General features: G+C 42.1%; 1 long non-coding RNA gene across 1 annotated transcript in view; it reads right to left on the reverse strand.

Moving 5' to 3' along the window:
• Nucleotides 1–7,570: 7,570 nt before the first annotated feature.
• The window catches only part of LOC307217224, a 294,245-nt gene continuing 275,387 nt past the window's right edge, over nt 7,571–26,428 (reverse strand). Inside the window, exon 3 of the long non-coding RNA XR_013839455.1 lies at nt 7,571–7,687. This is a non-coding gene — a long non-coding RNA (uncharacterized lncRNA). The remainder of the gene's footprint in view (nt 7,688–26,428) is intronic.

Consider the following 26,428-nt stretch of genomic DNA (forward strand, 5'->3'; position numbering starts at 1 on the left):
CTTTGTGGCATATGCAAATTTGTGTTCTCTTTTGCAGGTGGAGTGAAGAGCCCAAAAATAAATCAGTGGCCACATGTGTAATAAAATGTCTGATGGACAGAATGTGACAAGCTGTTTCACATACCTGAATTTCCATACAAGAAAAGTATGGGGTGTTTGGTGGTTCTTATTCCTGTTCTTATTGTATATTTTGCATTTTTATGTGTGTGAACTTCCCTGACATCATCAGATGAAGGGTGGCATACAAATTTAATTATTATATAATAAATAAAGTCTTAACTCGTTGAATTTCTGCCTGTCGCTGTAATAGGCACAAGAACCTTGATTTCCCCAATGCTAACTGTATACCATGTCTAGGCTGAAATCCTGTGTCCGCTTCCCAGTTGTAAGCCTCATAAAACACAGAGACTTACTTCTGGGTATACACGTAAACCCTTGTACTGTTTGTCAGTTATACAGTGGATTCTTAACGAGGGCTTAAGCCTCCCTGCAGTTTTCACATATTTCATTTACATTGGGGCAGGCGGTGTGTGTGTTCTTTAACATCCACCCACACTAATTGTCTGATGGCATTTTCATAAAATAATTGGTAGTGAGTACCTGATCTCAGATAAACCCATGGCAGGAAAGATACATCTTGCTTGCTAGGGAAAAGCAAAAATCAAACTACAGTTATCTCAATGGCTAAAAAAGGAGGAACAAGAAAAATGCATTAGAGGAGTAGAGAAAACAGCAGCTCATTAGATTCCCTATTGGTTTATGTCGCTCATCAACCACAGCTTTGACTTAACTCTTTGCTCTTTCTTGCCTTTCAGGGTTATTAGCCAACCAGGTTGACTTTTCTCACAGAAATCACTGAGAAGGGTACCTGCACATTTTGCTTCATAACTTTTCTTTCTAGGAAGGCTAGAAGCTTACTTAATAAAAGAAAGAACGCTCAGAGTCTGGGGGCCTGGTACATCATTACCCCCTATGCTTGCATCTTGGTAGCTCAACTATAATTTATCTTGTCACAATTCTATAGACTGGACCATTAATTTTTTCAGATACAAACAGCCACTTAATTAGCCTTTTGAAAATCTTCCAAGACATCAGTTAGGATGCAGATTAGGGTTGGCCAGTGTGGTAGCCTCCACATCTTGTGGACCACAGATCCTATAATCCCAGACTCTTGGCCATTCTGCTTAGGGCTGGTGGGAGTTCACAACATCAAGTGGGCACCAATTTAGGTATAGCTGCTGTAGATATATTAATCTCATTGTAGACAGAATTACTAAGTGGATCTAACAGCATAGCCCTATGTATATTCAAATGTATGTATGTTCAATGTATATTCAAGTAAATTCAAATGTGTTCAATGAGACTTGCTCTCAGGTAAGCATGAATAGAATTGCATATGAAATCTACATACCTCCAACATTTCTCTGATGAAAATGGGACGTCCCATTCCATAATGATAATATTACCAGTTATACCACACACATCTTACTTGGTTTCCCCAGCCACTCTGGGCAGCTTCCAACGTATTTAAAAAACAAACAAACAAACAAAAACCATAATAAACCATTTTTAAAAAAACCTCCTTATACAGGATTGCCTTCAGATGGCTCGGGGGTCAGATAACTCCATACCCTCCAACATTTCTCCAATGGAAATAGGGACATCCTAAGGAAAAGTGGGACATTCCGGTATCAAATCAGAAACTGGGACAATTTCTCCAAATCATGGATGTTCCTGGAAAATAGGGACACTTGGAGGGTCTGAATCTAGAGTTTATGTCTTGCTTGATCTTGTTGCTGTAGCAGATCAGCAGTCAGGACTCAGGAGATAAAGGGCTTTGAATCATTTCCTGACAAAAAACAACATAAGGGGGGTAGTATTAACCAACTAGAATTGGTTGTCGGTCAATTGGGTATAATCTATGAGTCAGTTTTCCTCGGACATTTCATACAGTGCTGGGTGTACATGTTCATTTGTGACTTTTGACTGATTCCCAATCTCTCCTACAACTTAACTTTGACCAAAGGAAACTTTCTTGCAAACACTTAGCTGAGTTCTAATTTCAGTGCACTTATTCAGGATTTCTTCCGGCATCTGGAAAATAAATTGGGTCTACTTTTTTTGTTTTCACAAAGAGGAGGGAACATTCTTAGTATCTCCATGAGGAACTGAATGGATTCAATGATCAGAAACAAAATATGTAACACTCTGAAAATCTTAGATAAAAAAAGCCTTATAAAGAGAGAATGACATAAAAAGAAAAATAATAACTTGGAATGTGTTGTTAGGAGGACGCCAGCCTTGTTTAGGGCTTCCTCTGTGCCTGACAGCCTTTGGCACTCCTAAAATTAAGTTATTCACATTAATATTTTAATCTACATTAGACAACTGGAATTGATGTGAGAATTAAAACAAAGATGAAGCTAAGCGGGTCTTCAATTTTTTAATGTACTCCTGTAGACTCTTTGGTCGTGAAGGTTGCATATCGTTTTCTTGAGAGGCTTCATCAATAGGCATATTTTAAAGAAAGATTTTAGGCATGAAAACTAGGTAACACTCGACTGAAGAAAAACCATAGTGCCCAAACTTTTTTAAAAAGTAGGCCTCCTAGTAGAACATTATCTTTACATGATACTTTCAGATTCTACCATGATAATAGAAAAAGAGGACGAAAAGAGTGCACAGATTTGCGCAGCTGCCTTATGTCAAGTGAATCCATTGGTCCATTTTGCTCAGTGATGCCTATGCTGATTGGCAGCAGCTTTCTACTGTTTCACACAGTGGATATTCACGGCCCCATCTGGAGATGCTTGGGATTGAACCTGGGACATTTTGTGTACAAAGCAGATGCTCCAAAACTGAGCTACTGTCCTTTCTTTGGTGATCACTTGTAGCCAAGTAAGATTGTCTTCCATGAACACGGTCTTAACAGTGAGTCCATAAGTGACTGTGGAAGCCAATTCTGGATCCATATGTCCTTCCACAGTGGGGACATAGTTTCTGGGCAGGAATTGGTTGTGGTGAGGGTTTGCCAAACCTGCCTTCCTCTTAGCACATTTCTCCCTTTTGTCCTGAGTTTGAGCATCTTCAGAGTCCATGACCCCTTTGGTAAAGGTTGTTCTCCAGCTGGAGTGCTTGCAGGCCAGTGTTTCCTACATTTTTTTTATTTTTATTTTTTTAATAATATTTATTAAAAATTTTCCAGAATAAAAAGGAAAGATAGCAAGAAAAAAAGAAAAAAACAAATATGATTTACACTTGGTTTCAGTGGCATCTTTCCCGGACTCCCCCCCTCCCCCTCTTGTATTCCATTTCCCTTAAATTGATTCCACAGATTCTTACCCCAAATTTTAAAACCTTATTTGTAATTTTAAATAACCCATTTATTCCAAATTAATTTATCTTATTTATCTTAATGAACCATTTCTCCTTATATTTTATATAATTCCCCAAGATCGACCCCATTTCCCTTCCACGAATTCCCCTATTTTCAAACAACAAACATGAAAAAAGAAAAGAAAGAAATAATATATAATTTTACAGCCTTTGGATTCCAAATCTCTCCCCCCCCCCATTCCCCGGTTCCAATCCCCAAAGTTCATCCATTGTCTACTGCCAGCCTGGTGTATCCACGTCTATATCTCAACTCCACTTTGCCGTCTTTTGATAGCTTTTAATTTCAGAAAGTCCAATCTCGAAAAAACTCTCAGAAAAAGTCATTGTTCTTCCATCCAGACCTCTATGTTTAAGAGTCTAACTTAAATTCTATTTCTTGGTCCTTTTAAAGTCTGGATGTTCCAAATACTCCGGCTTCAAATTTGGTCCAGCTCTTATTCCTCAGGTTGCTTTTTCCTGTTCTGCTGCAGAAACCTTCTAATTCAGAAACTTCTTGTTCTCCACAGAGGCTTTTGTTATTCAGGAACATAACTTGCGTCAAGTCCCTTCCTTTCTTCAATAGATAAATCCATTGTCTCCTTTAGTATAGAAACCTCTGTAGACAAAATAATGCTTCGTTTTTGCAGCTTTCCCAAGAGATAACAGATCCTGCTCAAATTCATAGTATTTTCCCACTTGCTGCTACTGTTGCAATGTCCCAGCCTCCACTTAATTTCTTTCAAAATCAGACCCAAAAGTCAAATAACTTGTTGCCTTTATTTCCAATAATTTATGTCCAAATTGTAACAAATCTAACCAGCAAAGCCATCGTAACAAAGTTCTCTTTTATTTTCCTGCTTTGACAGCTACTTTGACAGCTGTCAAAGTTTCTGTGTCTCTTCACCAGTCTCTCATAGCGGATCATTCCCGGTTCCCGGGGGGGGGGGGTTGCATTTTAGTTCCCACAAATCAGTCTTCTCCTCCAGCACAATTATTGTAATTTCCCTTCGTGAAGTTAAAAAATTTTTTCAGGTAAACAAGTTCATCTCTCGATCCCAGTTGTCAAATCCCTGCGCTGAGCCATCCACAACAGGGGGGGGCGGACTTCCTTTTTGCACTCCCCCCGCTCGCTCCAAATTCAAAGATCAAATTTCCCTTTTAAGTCCAATCAATTTACTCACGGGTTGTTCCTTTCAGTCCAAATCCGAAATTTTCAAAGAAGAAGTTGTTGCTCTCCGCCGAATGGCATGCGGCTTCGCTGGGCAGGGGAAGCATTGGACTCACAGCACCACACCCCCCCCCTGTCACCCGCTCCGCAGCCTTTAAAAAGGCTCCTTCGCGGGTCGGGGGGCGCAAACGGTGCCCACCGAGTCACCAAGTCCATGGGCATCTCCGCCCATGGTTTTTGAGGGTCCCCGCGTTGCCGGCACGGCAGGACCCGACCCCTACCCAGCCAACTCCCTCCGGAGCTCGGAGGGAGTCCGCCATTCGGTGATGGCGCCGACCCGGAAGCTGTTTCCTACATTTTTTTTTTTAGATTTGCCTTGACCACCAGCATTACGCTTTCCGTTTTTAAGTTCGGAATAGAGTAGTTGCTTTGGAAGACAATAATCAGGCATCTGCACAACATGACCAGTACAACAAAGTTGATGTTGAAGAATCATTGCTTTGACACTGGTCCATATACAATACAACTGCTGTACCATGTAGAAGAATGACTATAATTTAAACAGAATATACAGTGCATCTCACCGCAGTGGGGAAGACATGTGACCAAGCAACCAGCTCAGCCTGCTCATTGTGCTGTTCCTGTTGCTCATCCATAGCCTTTCCTGAGGTCCCCACAACCCTCTGGAAAGTCTTCTCAGGAAGCATTCAGGAGTAGGAGTAGAGTACGGAATTCTCCTTGTGTGACTGAGCACCCTTGTGCTATGCTGTATTGGAGCTGAAGGGACTGGGAATTGTGGGAAACCTGTAGAATGTGCACAGTACCATGTACAAAATTTGGATATATATATATATATATATGACTCAAATGGAATGATAATTGAAAAATTATAATCCAATGGATTATATTTTAATTCATTACCCACCCTTCATCTTAAAGTCCCAGGGCATGTTACAACAAATTTAAATAAAACATTAAAAACACAATCACAAAAAAAATAGAGTAGGTCCCCAAAGTACAGATCTCAGGGGCAAAAGGCCAAGGTTCCATTTTGTTTCCACTTTGAAAACAAGACCAGCAGCTCAGAATTACAAAATCCAAGAGAAATTACAGTAAATTGAGGAGTATTTTAGAAATATCCATGCAGTCACTTCATGGTCTCACCCACAACTTCATTCAGAAATCTGGAGGTTCACCCAAAAGTGTCATGTCATTCTGGAGGGTATGAAATCATACTTTGAAAATAATTGCAACAGAACTTTGGGTGTCCTCACCCGCTAAACAAAGGGATCTATTATGACTAAAAATGGATCTTGATTACTATATGACTCCGGTGCTAATGTGACCATGATCCTGTAACAATTTGGGGACTAGATCCTGGATGTATTCAAGATCCTGCAAGACCACCTACCATAGGGATTTCCAGGTCTCCAGCCAAATGGGACCTTTGGAATAGAAAATACCGGTAGTTCCGTGTCCACCTTTGACATATTGTCCATAGCTTGGCATAGTGGCTGACAGAAATCGACTAGAAAAGTTCTGTAGAAATAAAAAGTGCTCCCTAATAAGATTATCCTGTTGTTATTAAGGATACTGGTCACAAGCAACACACCGGTACTGAAATCAATGGCTCTTAAGCTCACTTAACTCTATCCCAAGTTGAAGCCAAGAATACTAATAGAGAGAGGTATATTCTATGATGTCACCTAATACTCTGGAGCTACTGAAATCATAATGATGTGGACATTGAGATATTATGTTATTTAATAACCTTTGGTGCTCTTTCTACTGTAAAGGACATTAAATATCAAGTAATGTACCTTCCCCCCACCCTCCGATGTCCTATGACTGCATCTGTCATGATGGCTTACTTGCTGATTAATGGACTCTAAAGGAATGCTGAAAAACTGTGTTCACCATATTGATCACTTGCTGACATTTCCCGCCTTGAACAATGTATTTTTTTTTCCCAAGAGGGGAAAAGAAATACAGAGTTGCACCATCAGATTCATGAGCAGCACACAAACAGCAAACAAACCTCATATTCTGCCTTGGAATTGGGATTTGTGGTTATGCTAAGGAGACGATATCTTTAACTAGTTTTGTAGTTTCTGCCATCATTCAGCACACCTTTGATCAGTGCCATCAGGGATTTCTGTTTCAGCAGAAGGAACAGATTGACTCAGGGATTTGACACTTTGGGTCAAATTAAAACTCTGTGAAGAAGATTGTTTTGGCGCATTATTATTTAGATGGGATATTTGGCATTCAGAATAGTTCATTAGGATGCTGCCAGCCCTGGGGAGCCACTTCAGATTCCAGTGTACGTGTATGTGCTAGAGGGGGAAGGAGATTCGGAGGAAGAGCCCCCCTCCTGGATATATTTGAGACGAAACTGCAAAAGCGCAGTGTGTTTTAAGAGTTCTTTTGCTTATCTCATAACAACTATTGCACTATCAGTGATGCAGATCCAACAGTAATACCACTTCTTTTGGGAAGCAAAGAGACTTTTGTCATTGGCAGGCATGCAAAGAAACCAGTTTAATCGCTTATAGAAAAGGGAGTTGCATCCAATGGTGGTTTTATCCCAAAAGAAAACACTTCGTCTCATGCAAGTTGGAGAGTCTGAATTTTGCTGATCGCCCATCTCCCACCCACAATCCATTTGAATGCCTGTCCACTGAAAACCTACTCCTGACGTTTGTGAGACCCTTGAGAATACAAGAGGAGATGGCAGAGTAAGAGCAATTGGTGAACATTTGGTGCTTTCTACTATGGCAAACGCGGGGGGGGGGGGTGCAGGTGGCGCTGTGGGTTAAACCACAGAGCCTAGGACTTGCTGATCAGAAGGTCGGCGGTTCGAATCGCCATGACAGAGTGAGCTCCCGTTGTTTGGTCCCAGCTCCTGCCATCCTAGCAGTCCGAAAGCACGTCAAAGTGCAAGTAGATAAATAGGTACCGTTCCAGCGGGAAGGTAAACGGTGTTTCCGTGCGCTGCTCTGGTTCGCCAGAAGCGGCTTAGTCATGCTGGCCGCATGACCCAGAAGCTGTCTGCAGACAAACGCCGGCTCCCTCGGCCAATAAAGCGAGATGAGCACTGCAACCCCAGAGTTGGTCATGGCTGGACCTAATGGTCAGGGGTACCTTTATCTTTACCTTTACCTTTACTATGGAAAACTTACCATAGCCAGTTTGTAGAACCCATTAAAACCTAAAGGGTTTTAACCTACTGACTCATCTTGTTTGTACAAGGATTACCACTAGAACAATGGGATTTTCATCCTCTCTTTCTCCTATGACTGTTTCTTTCATATATGCCCCACACCCTCCCCAAATCTACTGTGGAAGGGCACATGATGGGGGGAGGAGAGAGGAATGTACCATTGCATTGTACCATCAATCTTTGGGTTGATGGGACCTTTACTTAGGGCTATAAAATGAGCACTTACTGTTCCTAACCTTAATCCTGTGGAAAGCCATCTAATTAGACTTTAATTTGATTTTGACCTGTTTTTAGGAGGTAATTTAATTATTGCTTGATTTTATACTAATGTTATATATTTGATGTTAGCCGCCCTGAGTCCAACTTCGCAGGGGAGGGCGGGATCTAAATAAAAGTTATTTTTTTATTATTACTATTATTATTACATTGGATACGACCTACAGTCTTCACTCCAACAGGTAGCATCTTAGCTAAGTGAGAGAAACAAAAATGACCCCTCTACCCCTCCCTAGGGTAATCTGCCTAGGCCCACCAAGATTAAAATTGTTGTTTAGTCGTTTAGTCGTGTCCGACTCTTCGTGACCCCATGGACCAGAGAACGCCAGGCACTCCTGTCCTCCACTGCCCCCCGCAGCTTGGTCAGACTCATGCTGGTAACCTCGAAAACACTATCCAACCATCTCGTCCTCTGTCGCCCCCTTCTCCTTGTGCCCTCCATCTTTCCCAACATCAGGGTCTTCTCCAGGGAGTCTTCTCTTCTCATGAGGTGGCCAAAGTACTGGAGCCTCAGCTTCACAATCTGTCCTTCCAGTGAGCACTCAGGGCTGATTTCCTTCAGAATGGAGAGGTTTGATCTTCTTGCAGTCCATGGGACTCTCAAGAGTCTCCTCCAGCACCATAATTCAAAAGCATCAATTCTTCGGCGATCAGCCTTCTTTATGGTCCAGCTCTCTCTTCCATACATCACTACTGGGAAAACCATAGCTTTAACTATACGGACCTTCGTTGGCAAGGTGATGTCTCTACTTCTCAACATGCTGTCTAGGCCTGTCATTGCCCTTCTCCCAAGAAGCAGGCGTCTTTTAATTTCGTGGCTGCTGTCACCATCTGCAGTGATCATGGAGCCCAAGAAAGTAAAATCTCTCACTGCCTCCATTTCTTCCCCTTCTATTTGCCAGGAGGTGATGGGATCAGTAGCCATGATCTTCGTTTTTTTGAAGTTGAGCTTCAGACCATATTTTGCACTCTCCTCTTTCACCCTCAATAAAAGGTTCTTTAATTCCTCCTCACTTTCTGCCATCAAGGTTGTGTCATCTGCATATCTGAGGTTGTTGATATTTCTTCCGGCAATCTTAATTCCGGCTAGGGATTCATCCAGCCCAGCCTTTCGCATGATGAATTCTGCATATAAGTTAAATAAGCAGGGAGACAAAATGCAGCCTTGTCGTACTCCTTTCCCAATTTTGAACCAGTCAGTTGTTCCATATCCAGTTCTATCTGTAGCTTCTTGTCCCACATACAGATTTCTCAGGAGACAGATTAGGTGATCAGGCACTCCCATTTCTTTAAGAACTTGCCATAGTTTGCCATGGTCGACACAGTCAAAGGCTTTTGCATAGTCAATGAAGCAGAAGTAAATGTCTTTCTGGAACTCTCTAGCTTTCTCCATAATCCAGCGCATGTTTGCAATTTGGTCTCTGGTTCCTCTGCCTCTTCTAAATCCAGCTTGCACTTCTGGGAGTTCTCGGTCCACATACTGCTTGAGCCTTCCTTGTAGAATTTTAAGCATAACCTTGCTAGAGTGAGAAATTAGTGCAATTGTGCGATAGTTGGAGCATTCTTTGGCACTGCCCTTCTTTAGGATTGGGATGTAGACTGATCTTCTCCAATCTTCTGGCCACTGCTGAGTTTTCCAAACTTGCTGGCATATTGAGTGTAGCACCTTAACAGCATCATCTTTTAAAATTTTAAATAGTTCAGCTGGAATACCATCACTTCCACTGGCCTTGTTATTTGCAGTGCTTTCTAAGGCCCATTTGACTTCACTCTCCAGGATGTCTGGCTCAAGGTCAGCAACCACACTACCTGGGGTATATGAGACATCCGTTTCTTTCTGGTATAATTCCTCTGTGTATTCTTGCCACCTCTTCTTGATGTCTTCTGCTTCTGTTAGGTCCTTTCCACTTTTGTCCTTTATTATGGAAATCTTTGTACGAAATGTTCCTTTCATATCTCCAACTTTCTTGAACAGATCTCTGGTTCTTCCCATTCTATTGCTTTCCTCTATTTCTTTGCATTGCTTGTTTAAGAAGGTCTTCTTGTCTCTCCTTGCTATTCTTTGGAAATCTGCATTCAATTTCCTGTATGTTTCACGATCTCCCTTGCATTTTGCTTGCCTTCTCTCCCCCGCTATTTGTAAGGCCTCATTGGACAGCCACTTTGCTTTCTTGCATTTCCTTTTAATTGGGATGGTTTTCGTTGCTGCCTCCTGTATAATGTTACAAGCCTCCATCCATAGTTCTTCAGGCACTCTGTCCACCAAATCTAAATCCTTAAACCTGTTCCTCACTTCCACTGTGTATTCATAAGGGATTTGACTTAGACTGTATCTTACCGGCCCAGTGGTTTTTCCTACTTTCTTCAGTTTAAGCTTGAATTTTGCTATAAGAAGCTGATGATCTGAGCCACAGTCAGCTCCAGGTCTTGTTTTTGCTGACTGTATAGAGCTTCTGCATCTTTGGCTGCAGAGAATATAATCAATCTGATTTCGATGCTGCCCATCTGGTGATGTCCATGTGTAGAGTCATCTCTTGTGTTGTTGGAAAAGCGTGTTTGTGATGACCAGCTTGTTCTCTTGACAGAACTCTATTAGCCTTTGCCCTGCTTCGTTTTGATCTCCAAGGCCAAACTTGCCAGTTGTTCCTTTTATCTCTTGACTCCCTACTTTAGCATTCCAATCCCCTATAATGAGAAGAACATCCTTCTTTGGTGTCACTTCTATAAGGTGTTGTAAGTCTTCATAGAATTGGTCAATTTCAGTTTCTTCAGCACCGGTAGTTGGTGCATAAACTTGGATTACTGTGATGTTAAAAGGTCTGCCTTGGATTCGTATCGAGATCATTCTATCATTTTTGAGATTGCATCCCAGTACAGCTTTTGCCACTCTTTTGTTGACTATGAGGGCCACTCCATTTCAATTAAAATACAAGGGGCCAATGTATAGTCCCTATTGGAGAGTGGGGGGGCAGAGATCATCGTCATAAAATCACTATCTAAAATTAAGAAATGCATTTGAGTCAAAGGGAAAGGTTTTCATACATAAATCACTTTTAATAATCTTGAATTTTGCTGCGGGAAAGTTGTGAACGGCATCATTCCTCCAGGGAGGTTGAGATGGCAGACCTTCATGAATTTCCCTTTCCCCCATTTTGAAAACAACCATGTACAGAATGCAAAGCTAAGAGTTGATGACTGAGCCAAGATCACCCAGTAAGCTTCATGGATGAGCTGGAAATTGAAAGCCTAAGGCTATTACCTTATAAGTTTAACTGTTGATCTGGTCATGAGCCAGCCCCTAAAGGTAAAGGTAAAGGTACCCCTGCCCGTACGGGCCAGTCTTGACAGACTCTGGGGTTGTGCGCCCATCTCACTTAAGAGGCCAGGGGCCAGCGCTGTCCGGAGACACTTCCGGGTCATGTGGCCAGCGTGACATCGCTGCTCTGGCCAGAGCCAGAGCCAGAGCCAGAGCCGCACACGGAAACGCCGTTTACCTTCCCGCTGGTAAGCGGTCCCTATTTATCTACTTGCACCTGGAGGTGCTTTCGAACTGCTAGGTTGGCAGGCGCTGGGACCGAGCAGCGGGAGCGCACCCCGCCGCAGGGATTCGAACCGCCGACCTTTCGATCAGCAAGCCCTAGGCGCTGAGGCTTTAACCCACAGCGCCACCTGCGTCCCATGAGCCAGCCCCTAGCCTTGTGCTATTAACTACTCCACAGTCTGGTGCCCTAAGAATACTTAACTATGATATTCCCTCTATGTTGCTCTGGCTCTGCTTCTCCCTCTGAATGGTTAATGTGGCTGAACTATCTTCCTAGTTCTCAGTGCAGAGACCCACTGATGATATTGTCACCTGCTTCTTGCTGACTACTTTTCATTCTTCTCAAATGTATTTTGTGGGTTGAGTGTACTCAAACCACAACCCCCCACAGAGTTTCAGGGAGCTCCCACTTCACACAGTTCCATAAGTTGATGGGTCTTAACTGGCAAAAATCCAATCCCCCCTCATCAAAGATGTATAAATCATAATCTCATTTTTCACAGGATGTTTCCTTTCTCTTAATCCCTTTGGCACGTGTACATATTTGCTGAAAAAGAGAATCCTAGAGTATGAAAATGGAGTCTTGAGGCAAGCTTCTATTGGAGTGTGACTGTTATCCAGCTGTGGACTTGGATACTGATTTCTAATTACTCTAATGCTTTTAAAGACACATTTCAACCCTTTGCTTCCCTTGTCAACAGACCAGTTATGACAGCTGACCCAATGGAAGGATGCTACAGTAGGGTCCCTTCAAACAGCTGTATCCAAGACTAATGATTTTGGACAGCGATTGCCAAGGTACCATATTGTGAGCAAAGGTAAACAGAATCAGCTAGAGATTGGTGATGTGATGAAAGACAAACAATAACGAACAATGTCAGACAAAGATTGCCAAATAGATTAGGATGAGCAATGCCCTCTCCATTGCTGAGCACACTTAAGAAAATGAAGATGGATGATGCCAGATGTTGGTAATTGATTATGGAGTGAACAAAGAAAGTGTGGAAGAAAAGTCCAGAGGTTGGGGTTTTGTTTTTTAAAAAATGCACCTACCCCAGATAATATCAGAGAACCTTCAGCCCACAGGCAAAACTAGGACCATAAAGACTCAGACGTTAGTCCACCAAGCTATTTTTGGTGAGCCATGCCAGATTTCTCATGCTGGACGTGTATGATGTCATTTCCAAAAAAAAAATAAAAAATATCAAGCCATGGCTGCAAAGGAAGAACCAGGAGTGCCCACTAAGTTCCCTTCAATTGCAAGCAAAATTTTGCACTGTTTTCAAATTACCACCCATTCTAGTTGTCCTGCATGGTGATCTGTACATTATCTAATATTATTCAATGGCATTTATGCTGCTTTGACTTATCCATTTCCTTTTGCTAGCACATTATATAGATATATAGTTTTCAAGCAGAGTTTGGGGGGGTCCTTAGGGGCTTATCAGAGGCTCCTCAATGACAGTGCAGTCCAATGTATGTTCACTCGAAAGTAAGTCCAACTGAGGTCAAGGAGGCATCTTCTCAACTCAGTGAATATAGGATTGCAGCTTGCAAGGGCAGTAATGGTGGGGTTGCCGCTACAAAATGCTGCTGGTCATCAATATCTATCTTTCTCCATCATGCACAATCACAGGGTTGCATTGAATGCTTTCTAGAGGGCACAGGGCAAGTGATAGCTCCAATAGGCCTGGCCAGTTCAGTGCATACTAAGCATGCATCCTAGAATACCTCCTCATTGCCAGCATGCTCTGGAGTTGCATAACTTGCCTTCCCCAATCTGATTTTTTTTACTACAATTCCCAGCAGGCAAGTCACCCTGGATTTTAGGAAGGATGGGAATTGTTGTCCAACAAGATCTGGAGAGTGCTGGGTAGGGGAAGGCTGGTGTAGGAGTTCATGACTGACACAGGATTCAGAGGAGGAGCTTCTCAATTCATATTCTTGGGCAGCTCTTGACACTGCAAGCCTGGTATGTGCAGAAATATCTACTAGCGATGTCAAGCTGATAGAATGCCCTCTAATCAAATGTCCCAGCTTCTCTCTTTCTCTCTTTCTCTCTCCTGCTTTTGAAGAGAGTAATATAAATCGTCTTTTCCCCTCCTTGCCACAGATGTATATTTATATACAAAGGAGCAGTTCAAATATATTCCACTATTCATTACCCCTTTCTTCCTGTCCCATAAGAACATACAAAAAATTACCTTTAATGATGCATTTCTGCAACATCCTATTACACCAGAAATGACAAGCATGCCACCTCCATGGCAATAGAAATGCAAAACCATGCCATTAATTTTTTGATGTGGCCATCAGCTTTGTTCATTAGTTCGGGTTACCCTGACTATATCTCCAAGGAAGAATGGGCTGCTCCCTACTAATAGTACAGGGGAGAGAGAGATGCAGTTCATATGCAATATTGTATCTCAATCCTGAACGTTCCCCAATTAATTTGAATTGTGAAGCATTTCAAAAATAAAAGCAGGAAACATGCTATGCAACATTTAGTTCCATCGAGCCATTCAGTGGCATAATTGTTAACAATTCTTCCACCACATTCACATTGTGTTCAAATCTCATAATTTGGCTCCCAACTGCAGATGGGACCATTTTTGTAAGGCAGTTAAGGCCATCCTGTCATAAATGGCAAAATGCTGCCTTGTGAGCCCCAAAATTTGAAAGCAGATCATTTGCTATGGAAAATTAATTATTATTTTTTTCATCACTTCTCTGGCTCATTTCTCTTCAAATACATATAAGGAAAGAGTAACTAAACTATAATTTAGAGGAGAAAATAGTCCAAAGAGAAAGTTGGGCCTTAAGTCTGAGAACATTTACTCACAAATGAGGTCTGACATCATTCAGTTTCTGAGGTGGTAAGGTTTTTCTGTCCTTTCATCAAGAGGTCCCTTCTGAATATAGTGAGATTGACCTAGATTCCCCCTTTATTTCATAGTGCTATGAGTCTGGATCCAGGCTTCAGTGGGATCACTTCCACTGAAAGTTTCCTAACACTGATCATCTACTGAAAAGAAAAGTATGAAATAATCTATTATAGTTCAGAGATCATAGAATTGTAAAGTTGGAAGGGACCCTGAGAGTCATTTAGTCCAACCCCATGCAAAGCAGTACAGTGGTACCTCAGGTTACATATGCTTCAGGTTACATACGCTTCAGGTTACACACTCCGCTAACCTAGAAATAGTGCTTCAGGTTAAGAACTTTGCTTCAGGATAAGAACAGAAATCGTGCTCCGGCAGTACGGCGGCAGCAGGAGGCCCCATTAGCTAAAGTGGTGCTTCAGGTTAAGAACAGTTTCAGGTTAAGAACAGACCTCCGGAACGAATTAAGTACTTAACCCGAGGTAACACTGTAATTATTTTACCCAGTGTGGAACTCGAACCCATGACCCTGAGATTAAAACTCTCATGCTTTACCAAATTAGCTATGTTCTCTTGTTTGGGACACCACAGCCAACCCTTCCTTTGGAAACTGTTAATTTTGTTCTCATTTTTTAGAATCTTGTTCGGTTCTCCACATTTGCACATCAGTTCATGTATATATTTTAATATTTTGTTGGAAGCCACCCAGAGTGGCTGGGGAAATATGCGGGGTATAAATAATATATCATCATCATCATCATCATCATCATCATCAATATCAATATTAATACATGATAATTCTGTTAGGATATTTCCGTTCCACCTTAAAAGGGAGCAGGATGTTTGTGTCACAGCCTGCGTATTTCCTGTTCACAGGATGTTTCTGTTGTGTCTATGCTTTCATTTCTCTCTCTGTGCCTGAGACATTGAAGCAGGCAGTCATGTTTTCTTTGTTCTGACCAACGCTGAATAAAGTTGTGAATAATGCTCTCCTGCGTGCATATTTCGCTGTGCGAATTCTGCTGATATAGCGTGCACCAGCTCTGGAATGTGGCAAGCTATTTCTGGAGCTCGTGTCGCTAATTGAATGATACTGCGTGTCTACGGGAGATGGATGGATCGTCCGGAATCGACGTGGGGCCTTGATGACTGATGTCTCCCTGGCAGTATCCCAACAAATTCATCAGCTTTTTAGTGTCAATTTCTCCTAATATGCATGTTTTTGAATGGAAATTTCCCAAATATAATGCATTTTCATGTGCCATTTTCACAAATTTATGCATCTTTATATATGTTTTGCCCTAATATATGCATTTTTGCACATATTACTTGGTGAGAGAACTGGAGAGGGAAAGATTTGCTGCACTGTCTCAGGGAGCAAAATATCTTGAGCCACCTCTGGCATTGCTCTCCTCCCCTCTCTCTCTCTCTTTCCTTCTTTCCTTCTTTCTTTCTTTCCCCACCACAGCTACTAGATATTTTCTAGGTTGGGGCAATTTAAATGTGGGAAGCAAGCAGCCTCTTCCCATAAGAGGCTCTTGAGAGGGGAAGTTAACTACTCGCAGGGGCGCTGACTAGGCCCCCACGTTGAGGGGGCACGGTCATGTGACATGTCATGTGATGCCACCCAGACGGGGGCGGGATGCGCAGAGGGCAATCTCTGTGCTTGCTCATCCCAGCCCCTGCTCCTGGGCTGCCAGGCAGAGGCTGGGGCTGGGGCAGACGGATGGTGCCCAGCGGCGGCAGTGGGTGACATCCCCCTCAATATTTTGGGGTGCTGCCCCCTGCCCAAAAATATTGTGGGAGCTGAAACTTCCTCTGTCCCCTATACCCAGTGCCACTGACTACTCACCACTAGTTCTGCAGCCCTGATCAAAATTGCCCCTCCAGCTTCTTTTAACCAAAGAGAAGCATGTCGGAAGATGTATTTACAGATCTATCTTGCCTTGTTTGGCCCTGTGTCTGCCTAGGAACAAAGAATGTCTATGCTTATCAACACTCACATCCAAACACTGTGATGATTAATATACTTCTGCTGCGGAGAGCTCTTTCGGTCATTAGTGTGCATATATTTCCTAAATCACATCTTTCATCAATATCCTAATTGCGCTATACTTTCTGATCATTTAATTATCCACATGCTTTTTGCTTTTTTCTTTCAGATGCTATCGCAGAGATACACTGTGTATATCTGACCGCTCTTATAGCATTTCTCTTTCATGGTAACAACAATGAAAGAAAGCACTTCTTGGAGTGTTTTTTTTCTTTCTTTACCATTCCCAGAATTAATCAGCTTATTAAAGCTTCTTAAGTGAAAAGGAAACTCTCCATGAAAAGTCATTGTTGTGTAGTTCAAAGCCATTAAAATGACAATGGCAGTTAGAACAGCAGAAATAATGCTCCTGTTTTACACATTCCACTGGTTTTCTTATAGACAGCTTGCGCATAAGGGCTGAAATGGACGTATATAGAAGCAAGAATTACTAGAAAGGCCAAGTGGCTTTTGCATGCAAAGCCCTGCTTTTGGTAGACTGTATGAAGTCCAGTTCATGGTCCGTGCCTGCAGTGAGATTGATGGATTCTTGATTCATAAATTTGGTCAAAGCATTGCTGACTCCACGGAAACAGCAGATTTCTTTTGAGTTGTACATTTTCATGAATTAGGTGCTTGTCGACACCTGACCAGTAAACACATATTGGAACCACTTTGCAGAAGCTTTCCCTCAGGCCCATGACACACACACACACACACACACACACACACACACCCCCCCGTCTTAGAAAGTAGCTGGGGGAAAGCAGACTGGGGAAAGAATTAAACACATACACCTCGCCCACTCCTTTCCCCCAGCAAACTGGGCTCTCTGCCTTTTGATGGGGCAACTTTGTGCCCAGTCTGGGTGGGGAGAGGGATCCCAGCAGAGAAAACTGTAACTCTGATGCCTGGTCATGAGTCAACCTCTCATCTTGGATTGGATAGACTATTTGGTGTGGTTGCTAGCTCACAGAGATGATTCTTGTCCACTGGTCTACTACCAGGCTATACAACTAAGGCCTGATCAGAGCTATTCTGTTGTCATCTACCAAGTGTACCAGAAGCCTTGCTTTGCCCTAGAAGCACATACAGTAGGTGGTTGGAGAGGGGGAGAAAAATTGATTAACTCTTCGAAATGAAGAGCTGTGTATCTGTATTTTACTCTGTAATGAAGTTGGAAGAATACCAGCGTTGGGTCAGTGTTGGAAGAACTTCTAGCTCTGGATGATGACTGGCTAATCAAGGAAACAAAATGTATTTCTACAGCTTGGGATTTTGAAAATATAACTTATTGGGTGCTATTTTCCAATTGATTTCCGTTCTGTTAAAACAGGTCCTCAAGCTTATTCTACACCTTTCAGGGTGAGAAACCTTTCTTAATATGAGATAAGAAAAGCTCTGGTATTTAAGAAGCCTCTATGAGCAGCATGCCGTACAAGAAGTACAAAGTCAAAGTCCCATATGTAATGGGTTATCCACTCCAGTTTTAACTTGATTTGTTGTTGGCACATACTTCATTTTATTAATTGTGGCCCACTATTACAATCTGCTTTCCTCATTGAGGGAAAATTCCTGTTAATATTTCCATCTAATTGTGTGATTGTGCAGACCCAGGAACTACTCACCAGCGATCCTGGAAATCTAGCCTGCACTCGGTGTCATGTCAATCTTCATCTCACAATTTTGAGAAGACGCAGTGGAGATGCTACTTCAAGCCAGTTCTACATGCCAGTGCAAGTAGATAAATAGATACTGCTGCAGCTGGAAGGTAAACAGTGTTTCCATGTGCTCTGGTTTCCATCACGGTGTTCTGTTGCCCCAGAAGCAGTTTAGTCCTGCTGGCCACATGACCCGGAAAGCTGTCTGTGAACAAACGCTGGCTGCCTCAGCCTGAAAGCAAGATGAGTGCTGCAAACCCATAGTTGCCTTTGACTGTCCAGGGGTCATTTACCTTTAACTTTATTCCAAAGTACTCCATTTAACAGTACTATTCTGGCACAGCTGGTTTCTAGATGGTAGCCCTTGGCTTCAGCCTGGGTACAGATAGTCAAATAAATCTCTTCTGTAGAGCATCATGTCTGTGGAGTATCCCTTGATTCCTTGCCAAACCTCGACTATCTCTAATTGCTGGTTGCTATCCATCACCAAGAAAGCTGAAGTCTTAGGTTCATGAGCTTTTCGACTTCCTGCTTTCTTTACTTTAAGAATGTGAAGGTTGGTATGTACAGTTCTGAATATTCAGTTTTTTGTTTTTGTTTTGTTTGTTTTAAGAGAGAGAGAGAGAGAATTAATTAATGTGTTCAGGGAGAATATACTACCCAAACCTAGAGAAAATGGCAAATCATGTCATCCAGGTTTATCTGGGGAAGTAAAAAGTGAAGACAAGAATGAAAGAGACAGCATTATAGGTAGGAAAATAGAATGCAAAATATTCGGCTATTTATCGTGTATCTAAACCACTAGCTGTGCATTAGATTGACAATCATTCAGCAAAATTCAATCAAAAATAAAAATAGAGAAAAAGGCAAAAAAGAAATTTTGAAGCAAATAATGGATAATGAACAAAAACTAATTAAGAAACCAAACAACTTGAAGATAAAAGAAAAGATTAAAGCTTTACAAGCACAGTTTGCTATCATAATAAACAGAGAAGTGGAATGGAATATAAAGAAACTGAGACAAAGAAATTTTGAATTTGCGAACAAATCAGGAAAATGGCTTGCATGGCAAATTAAAAAAAGGAAGGAACAGAACACAATAAATAAAATTACAGTAGAAGGAGAAGAGATAACCAATCCAAAGGAAATTAGAAAGGGGTTCCTGGATTATTATAGAAGACTATACAAAAATAGAGAAAGAAACAACCTGAGGAAAATAGAGAGATATCTGAAAGATAAAAAGGTGCAGAAGATCCCGACTGGAAAAAAAGAGCAACTGAATACCCCAATTGAAATAGAGGAGATAAAAGAAGTGATCAAAGAATTAAAAAGGGGGAAAGCTCCAGGGCCTGATGGATTCACCGCTTGTTATTATAAAGAAATGAAATCTATTTTGATAACGCCATTGAAGGAAGTGATGAACAACATTTTAAGAGAAGGAGAAATTCCGGAAACATGGAAAGAGGCATACATTACATTTATCCCAAAACATGACTCAGACTTAACCCAAGTCAAAAATTATAGGCCGATCTCACTGTTAAATACAGACTATAAGATATTTGCTGCAATCCTTGCAAAGAGGATGAAAAAGATTCTATTAGAAATTATACATAAAGATCAGGCGGGCTTCCTTCCAGGCAGACAGATGAAAGACAATATAAGAAATATAATTAATATGATGGAATATCTGTCTGTCAGGATTGATAAACAAGCTACAATGATGTTTGTCAATGCGGAAAAGATATCCAACAATATCTAGAGAGCGTCTGGCTCCCTGTTCCTCTATTAAAAGTCTAGAATCGTATTCTCTTAAAACTGCAGGACTGGGTGAAGTATATATTTGTAAAATGAAGGAAGCACGTTGACTTAACCATGTGGATCAGACGATGACTATACTTTCATGTGACTAATTTTGTACCAGTATATTCAACAGACAGCAGGAACTGCAGAGAGGTGGCAATCAGTCTGCTTCCCTTGGATTAACCAAGGAGCAGCAGCAGAGAAATTCAGCGACAGAGAAAATTAGCCAGCCCACAATTATTGCGGTTCATGGAAACAGCAGGAACTACATAGGCAAACTTCAAAATTTATGGTGATAACTTGTGTTCATTTGTCAAACCTGGGTTTTGGTTTTTTAAGAAAACATTCTCCTGGATGTGTGAGTGTGCATGTATTAAAAATATGTGGATATATATGTATTCCTAGTAATTCTGAATTAATAAATATAATCCTATGCTTTGATTTCAGTGACTGATCAAGTGGGATCACCTAGATTAGAGGCATAAGGTGATATCATACTATCAAAGTAGAACCTTAGGGCTGTGAGATACCACAGCCAAAGGCTTCAGAAGAATACTACTTTCAGGAAAAGCAAAACCCATTCATCCCCAAATATGACAATAAACATTAAGCAGTTAGGAAATGCCATTGCTATATATATATATTTCTAAGATTTATTAATCCCTTTTGCAATCTCCTCAGAGACTCTTTTAGTCTCTGACCTCACTGTTTACAATTTCCTCCCCCTCACAAATCTTGAGAATTAGATTTGAGTCCAGTCTCCCAGCCTGCTATTTCATATCCAGAAGCTGATCAGACTGGCAATGTGGGACAATTCAGCATCAAATCAGAAACCGGGACAGCTTCTCTAAATCAGGGACATCCCTGGAAAACAGGGGCACTTGGAGGGTCTGTTTTCAGGCCCAGTGTAGTGTAGTAGTCAGAGTTTCTGACTAGGACCTAAGAGACCATGGTTCAAATCCCGACTCAACCACAAGGCTCAACTGTGTGACCTTGGGCCAGTCACTGCCTCTTAACCTAATGTACAACAGCTTGATCTACTTAGAGAAAAATGTGGGATAAAAATCCAATAAATAAGTAAATAAAAATGAGGAAAGGAACATTGGCAGTTTCTGCTCCCATTTCTGTTTTCCTCAGAATTGTCTGAGATCCCTACTCATGACATCCTGCAAAGTACACACAGCTTAATCCTCCAAAATTTCACTGCTGTTCCCCAGGAACTGCTGCCTGAGGCAGCTGCTTTACTCTCCCTAATGGTAGGACCGGCCCTGTTTGTTACCCTTTCCCTGAAGAAGCCTCTTTCTGTATTCCTCCCAGTTGCAGATTATTTTAGTTTAAGACAGGCCCAGCAATCAGGGAGAAACGTGTTTCCATTTCCTTCTTTGTTTCAGCATTCCTTGCCATTGATACAACTGAATACTGTGGCTGCCTGCGACGTCAAGTCACTCCTCCAGAGAGCTGTGCCAGGCGCTTAAATAATCCAACAAGTATATCCACTGAAACTTTAATACTAATGGGCAACACAGCCATTAGGCATTCATATAAGATAAGCCATTTGAGTGAGTTACAGCCTGTCACTGCATTCAGGGATGCTGCAGATGTGACACGTTTTGTAATCAAACGATAAATCAGCATATAGCTGTTCACAGGTATCACAGCCTCCCCGTTGTCCCAGCCTAGATGTAGAATGCCTTAGGAAGGAGAGCAGGTATGCCGTTATTTGCTTTCCTGCCTTTTCTAAAAAAAAAACCTGTAAATGCTTCCTGACTGGTTTCTGTGGGATAAGCATACATGGCAAGGAAGCCAATTAAAGTTTATAAAGTTAGGATAGGAATGCAGCCTAAGTTTTCTTTCCGGGAAATCAAACACTTCTGGAGAACTTATCATGTCGCATATTTTCTGTTGGGGCGAGCCAAATGTTTTGCAGAAGTTTCAGAGAGAAATTTCCTCGCATGTGCCACGTATTGTTACTATCTTTAATTTCCACAGCAAGCGCTGAAATTGCCACCTGCATCAGAGTCTCCTGGGGTTTTTTGAACAGCGACTGTTTGGGTGTTTTCTTTTGACTCTCTTTGAAAACTTGACGCAGTAGCAAAGTGATTGTTTCCTCCTGAGTCAGCTTCCCAAGCACCTTGTCGCCAACTCCTTGACGGTTTTGTTTGTTCGGTATTATAATTGCCACCCCTAGTTATGCACACATGGAGTTTGACAGCCCGCGATTCTCCCAGTCCTCAAATTTCAAAAAATGGATTCTGAAACTTCTGATTTATCAACTCAAATCCAATGAAATTAAATTTGCCTTAAAGGGATAGCGTTCCAGGTTCAAATCCCAGAGACACCCAAATACCCTGTTGTTATATTCTTAAGTGGTGTTAGAATGGCAGCCTTAACCTTAAAAAAATGTCAAATGCCAAATAAATAATTAAATAAATAAATAAGGCTATAGCAAGAGCTTTGCAGGGTCAGACCAAGGGAAGCCCACTAAATGGCATGAGGCAAAGCGTGTTCTCCCTAGCAGAGAGCACGTGTTGCGGTGGGGGATACAAGCCACCCCATTGTTGCTGGGCGGATTTGCGGAGAGACCCAGGCAGTGAATTGGTTAATTAGGTCGCTGGGGAGAATTGCTTGTTGCCAATTTTGAAGGAGGGGTCAGAGGTTTTAAATACTGGACGACCAACTTTGGCCGTCCTCTTGGCTGCTTGCACCGGATCACCCGCCCCCCTCCCTGTATTGGGGAGGTTGTTCGCTTGACCTTGCTATGCCTGTCATGGGGTCGTCTGCTTTGGAGCGGGGGTCTGGTAGGAATTTTGTCCATTTGGCTAATTGGCTGGAACCATTTGGTTTTTGCCTACTGCGTAGCAAATCGTCACAACTTGTAAGGTTGGCGGTTAGGCATTGGTTAAATTGGTTGGTGGAGGGGTAAGTGCCTACCCCTCCAATGGTGGTGTGGAAAGGGAATTCCGTTAAAGGAATCCAGGGGCTTGCCATTCTTTTTGTCCTTGTCCCTGGCATCGGACTTAGGCCGTGCAAGCCCCATGGGGCATGAGGGTGAGAAGTGAGGGACTTATGCCCGGCTTCATTTTCTCCCCTAAATTGTTTCCCTGACTGGCTTCCACTGGAATCCGGAAGTCAGTTCTGTCCCTGGGCAAGGACAGATAGTCAAAACCAATGCCTAAGCAACCACTCATTTGTGTGTATTTAAATAAAGTTGTGGCAAAAATCGTGGCAAAAACCCAAACCAAAATTGATGTGTGAATTATTGGGGGGTGGCTTGGGGACCTCGACACGCAACACTCTCTCACTATTTCCCCCCATCATCTGGCATTCCTTTGATTTTATATATAACAATCTTCTCTTTGGAGGGCAATTTTTTTTAAAGAGACACAGCATTTGGTGAGGAGCACAAGCCTGCGAGCTTCTCTACAATTTATCTTTGCAACAATTATCAAGGCTGAGTCCCAGGTGTCATAAATCCTCCCTGAACATTGCAAGGAAGAAAGTTGATCTAGAAAGAAATATGCTTATTTTTACTTTGGGACAATCATGATAAACTCCTCTCCATCACAGGCATCTGACTTCTCCAAAACAATGCAATTTATGGAAATTCACATCACAATCAATCATGAGAGCATCTGGGGCTGTGATTTACATACACTGCAGAGGGTGTTCATTCGCCCAGCAAATGTTCTGCGCTGCTGTTAAAAATAAAATAAAAAATCATCTGCATAATGTTCTACTTAGAAGGCATTGTTGTTGACATCCAAAATGTGCTAAAGGTATCATAATCACACTAATATGCCATTATGCCATTTTTCCCCCTGCAAGGTAAAAAAAGGATTGTTAGCAGTATAGTATGTTTGCAACTAAAAAAAAAAAAAGCTAAAAGAGTTGTATCTGTCCAAGTTGTAGTCAGAGTAGACCCATTGAAATGAATGGTCTTAAGTGACTCATGATGACCTTGGGATTTGGAAGTGCTAGAACATTGCACACAACAAACATGGCAAGCATTGGTTCACACATTTATTTAGTTTTACATTTTAAAGTATACATTTTAATATAAGAAAAAAATCACTAAATGGTTTACATAAAAATAATATACATGCAGCAACTTTCAACAGAATTCCGTAAAAACTGGATATGAACAAGATAAAAGCAAAAGAATGCATCACAAATGAAATTCACCTTTGTACAGTAATTTCCAGAGTTTAACAATCCATCCCTCCTCCTGGAGAATTGAATTTCTCCCTCATTTCCCTCTCCACTCTCAATCCTTCTATCGGGTCATGGGGCACACCTTGAGGCCTGGGGTTGAAGCTCCGGTTCCCATCTTCCTCTTGGGCGATTTGGGTGCCGTCACACGCAGCACATTGCGTGTAGCAATATGGAGAGGGCAGAGCACCCAAGAATACTTAGGCCCACACTGCTTACACCTCCCTTCTTTCAGCTGTTGCACTCACCCTCCCATCCCCTGTCTTTTGACTAACGTGGTTGCTTCAGGGCCAAGTAGGCAGTTTTGGCCAGCCAGCTTTTTGGCCATTCAGGCCAGTCTTTTTGCCAACTCTTCACTGTGTAAGATAGGATGGTGGGTTTGTTGTTGTTGTTTAGTCATTTAGTCGTGTCCAACTCTTTGTGACCCCATGGACCAGAGCACGCCAGGCACTCCTGTCTTCCACTGCCTCCCGCAGTTTGGTCAAAGTCATGTTAGTAGCTTCGAGCACACTGTCCAACCATCTCATACTCTGCCGTCCCCTTCTTCTTGTGCCCTCAATCTTTCCCAACATCAGGGTCTTTTCCAGGGAGTCTTCTCATGAGGTGGCCAAAGTATTGGAGCCTCAGCTTCAGGATCTGTCCTTACAGTGAGCATTTGGGGCTGATTTCCTTCAGAATGGATAGGTTTGATCTTCTTGCAGTCCATGGGACTCTCAAGAGTCTCCTCCAACACTGTAATTCAAAAGCATTAGTTCTTCGACGATCAGCCTTCTTTATGGTCCAGCTCTCACTTCCACACATCACTACTGGGGAAACCATAGCTTTAACTATAGGGACCTTTGTCAGCAAGGTGATTTCTCTGCTTTTTAAGATGCTGTCTAGGTTTGCCATCGCTTTTCTTCCAAGAAGCAGGCGTCTTTTAATTCCGTGACTGCTGTTAGCATCTGCAGTGATCATGGAGCCCAAGAAAGTAAAGTCTCTCACTGCCTCCATTTCTTCCCCTTCTATTTGCGAGGAGGTGATGGGACCAGTGGCCATGATCTTAATTTTTTTGATGTTGAGACCATATTTTGCACTCTCCTCTTTCACCCTCATTAAGAGGTTCTTTAATTCCTCCTCACTTTCTGCCATGGGTGGGTGTGGCATTTGGCCTCCTAGGTGGGTGATAAGGAAAGGGTTAAATGAGTGAGAAGTGATTGGCCAGTGGGAACCCAAGGGAAGGAGTTAGAGTTAGAGTTAGAGTTGTTGGGAAGTCAGTTGGGAGTTGGAGAAGGAAGAGGGAGGATAAGTCTGTGGGTTGGTCTAGTTTTGATGTGAGAGAGTGAGAGAAACTGTTAGATGGAGTCAGATAGACAGTTGGGATAATCAGAAGTTATTAGGGTGGTATAGGCTGGTAAGAAACTAAGATTAAGAAACTGACATGAAAAATTATTTGAAACCATAAACTTGTTAATGCTTATAAAATAAACTTGTTTATTTGGTTTAATGTTAACAACTGTCTGGACTCTGTGTGTACCCGAGAGAAACGGGTTGGTGGCAGCAGAGAAGCAATCACAGTGGTGGCACAGGGATCAATAGACGGTCAAACGTCCGGGGACCCTGTGTGATCGCCACAGTGGGTTTGTTAGATGAGCTAATAATCGGTCACTGTGGCATGGAGGTGCAGGAAGGGGAACAGATTAGGTCAGCTTGGTGACCTCTTTAGGCACCTTTTAGAGTGATGGGTGGCTCCCAAGTCCTGGAGCTCAGGGTTTTATGGATATGGGCCACCTCTGGGTACATCTTTCCTCATCTCCTCAGAGTTTTGCGGATCCAGAGAGTGGTGATGCCTCCATACTCAGGATATGCCTCATTTTTTTGTTGGTTCTCACACCAGTGGTTTCCCTCTGCAAGTCTGCTTATGTTTGAGTTTAATTAAGCCCAGCTACTGATACCATTGCCTTTTATTTCAGCCCTCAGCCTCAAGCCTATTTGAGAGGATTCTCCCTCTTATTCTCTTCTAAACTGACAGATGCCAGTTCACCATGCACACTGAATAAGAAGAAACCCTCTGAGGAAACTTCATTGATTCATTGCTATTCAGAAAGCCTGCATAATGGGAGGTTTCATCTTTCCACTGGTGGGAATGAGTGTGTTTCGTCTGACATCCTCACTTTGGAAGCATACAGGGGTCTCTCCATCTCGAGGGTAGCTACGTTTACAAACACTTTTAATTTTGCTTTATTTACTTATTGTCATTTAGGCAGTGATAATACATTTCT

This window comes from Podarcis cretensis (assembly GCF_951804945.1).
Source record: "Podarcis cretensis genome assembly, chromosome: 5".
NCBI lineage: Eukaryota > Metazoa > Chordata > Lepidosauria > Squamata > Lacertidae > Podarcis > Podarcis cretensis.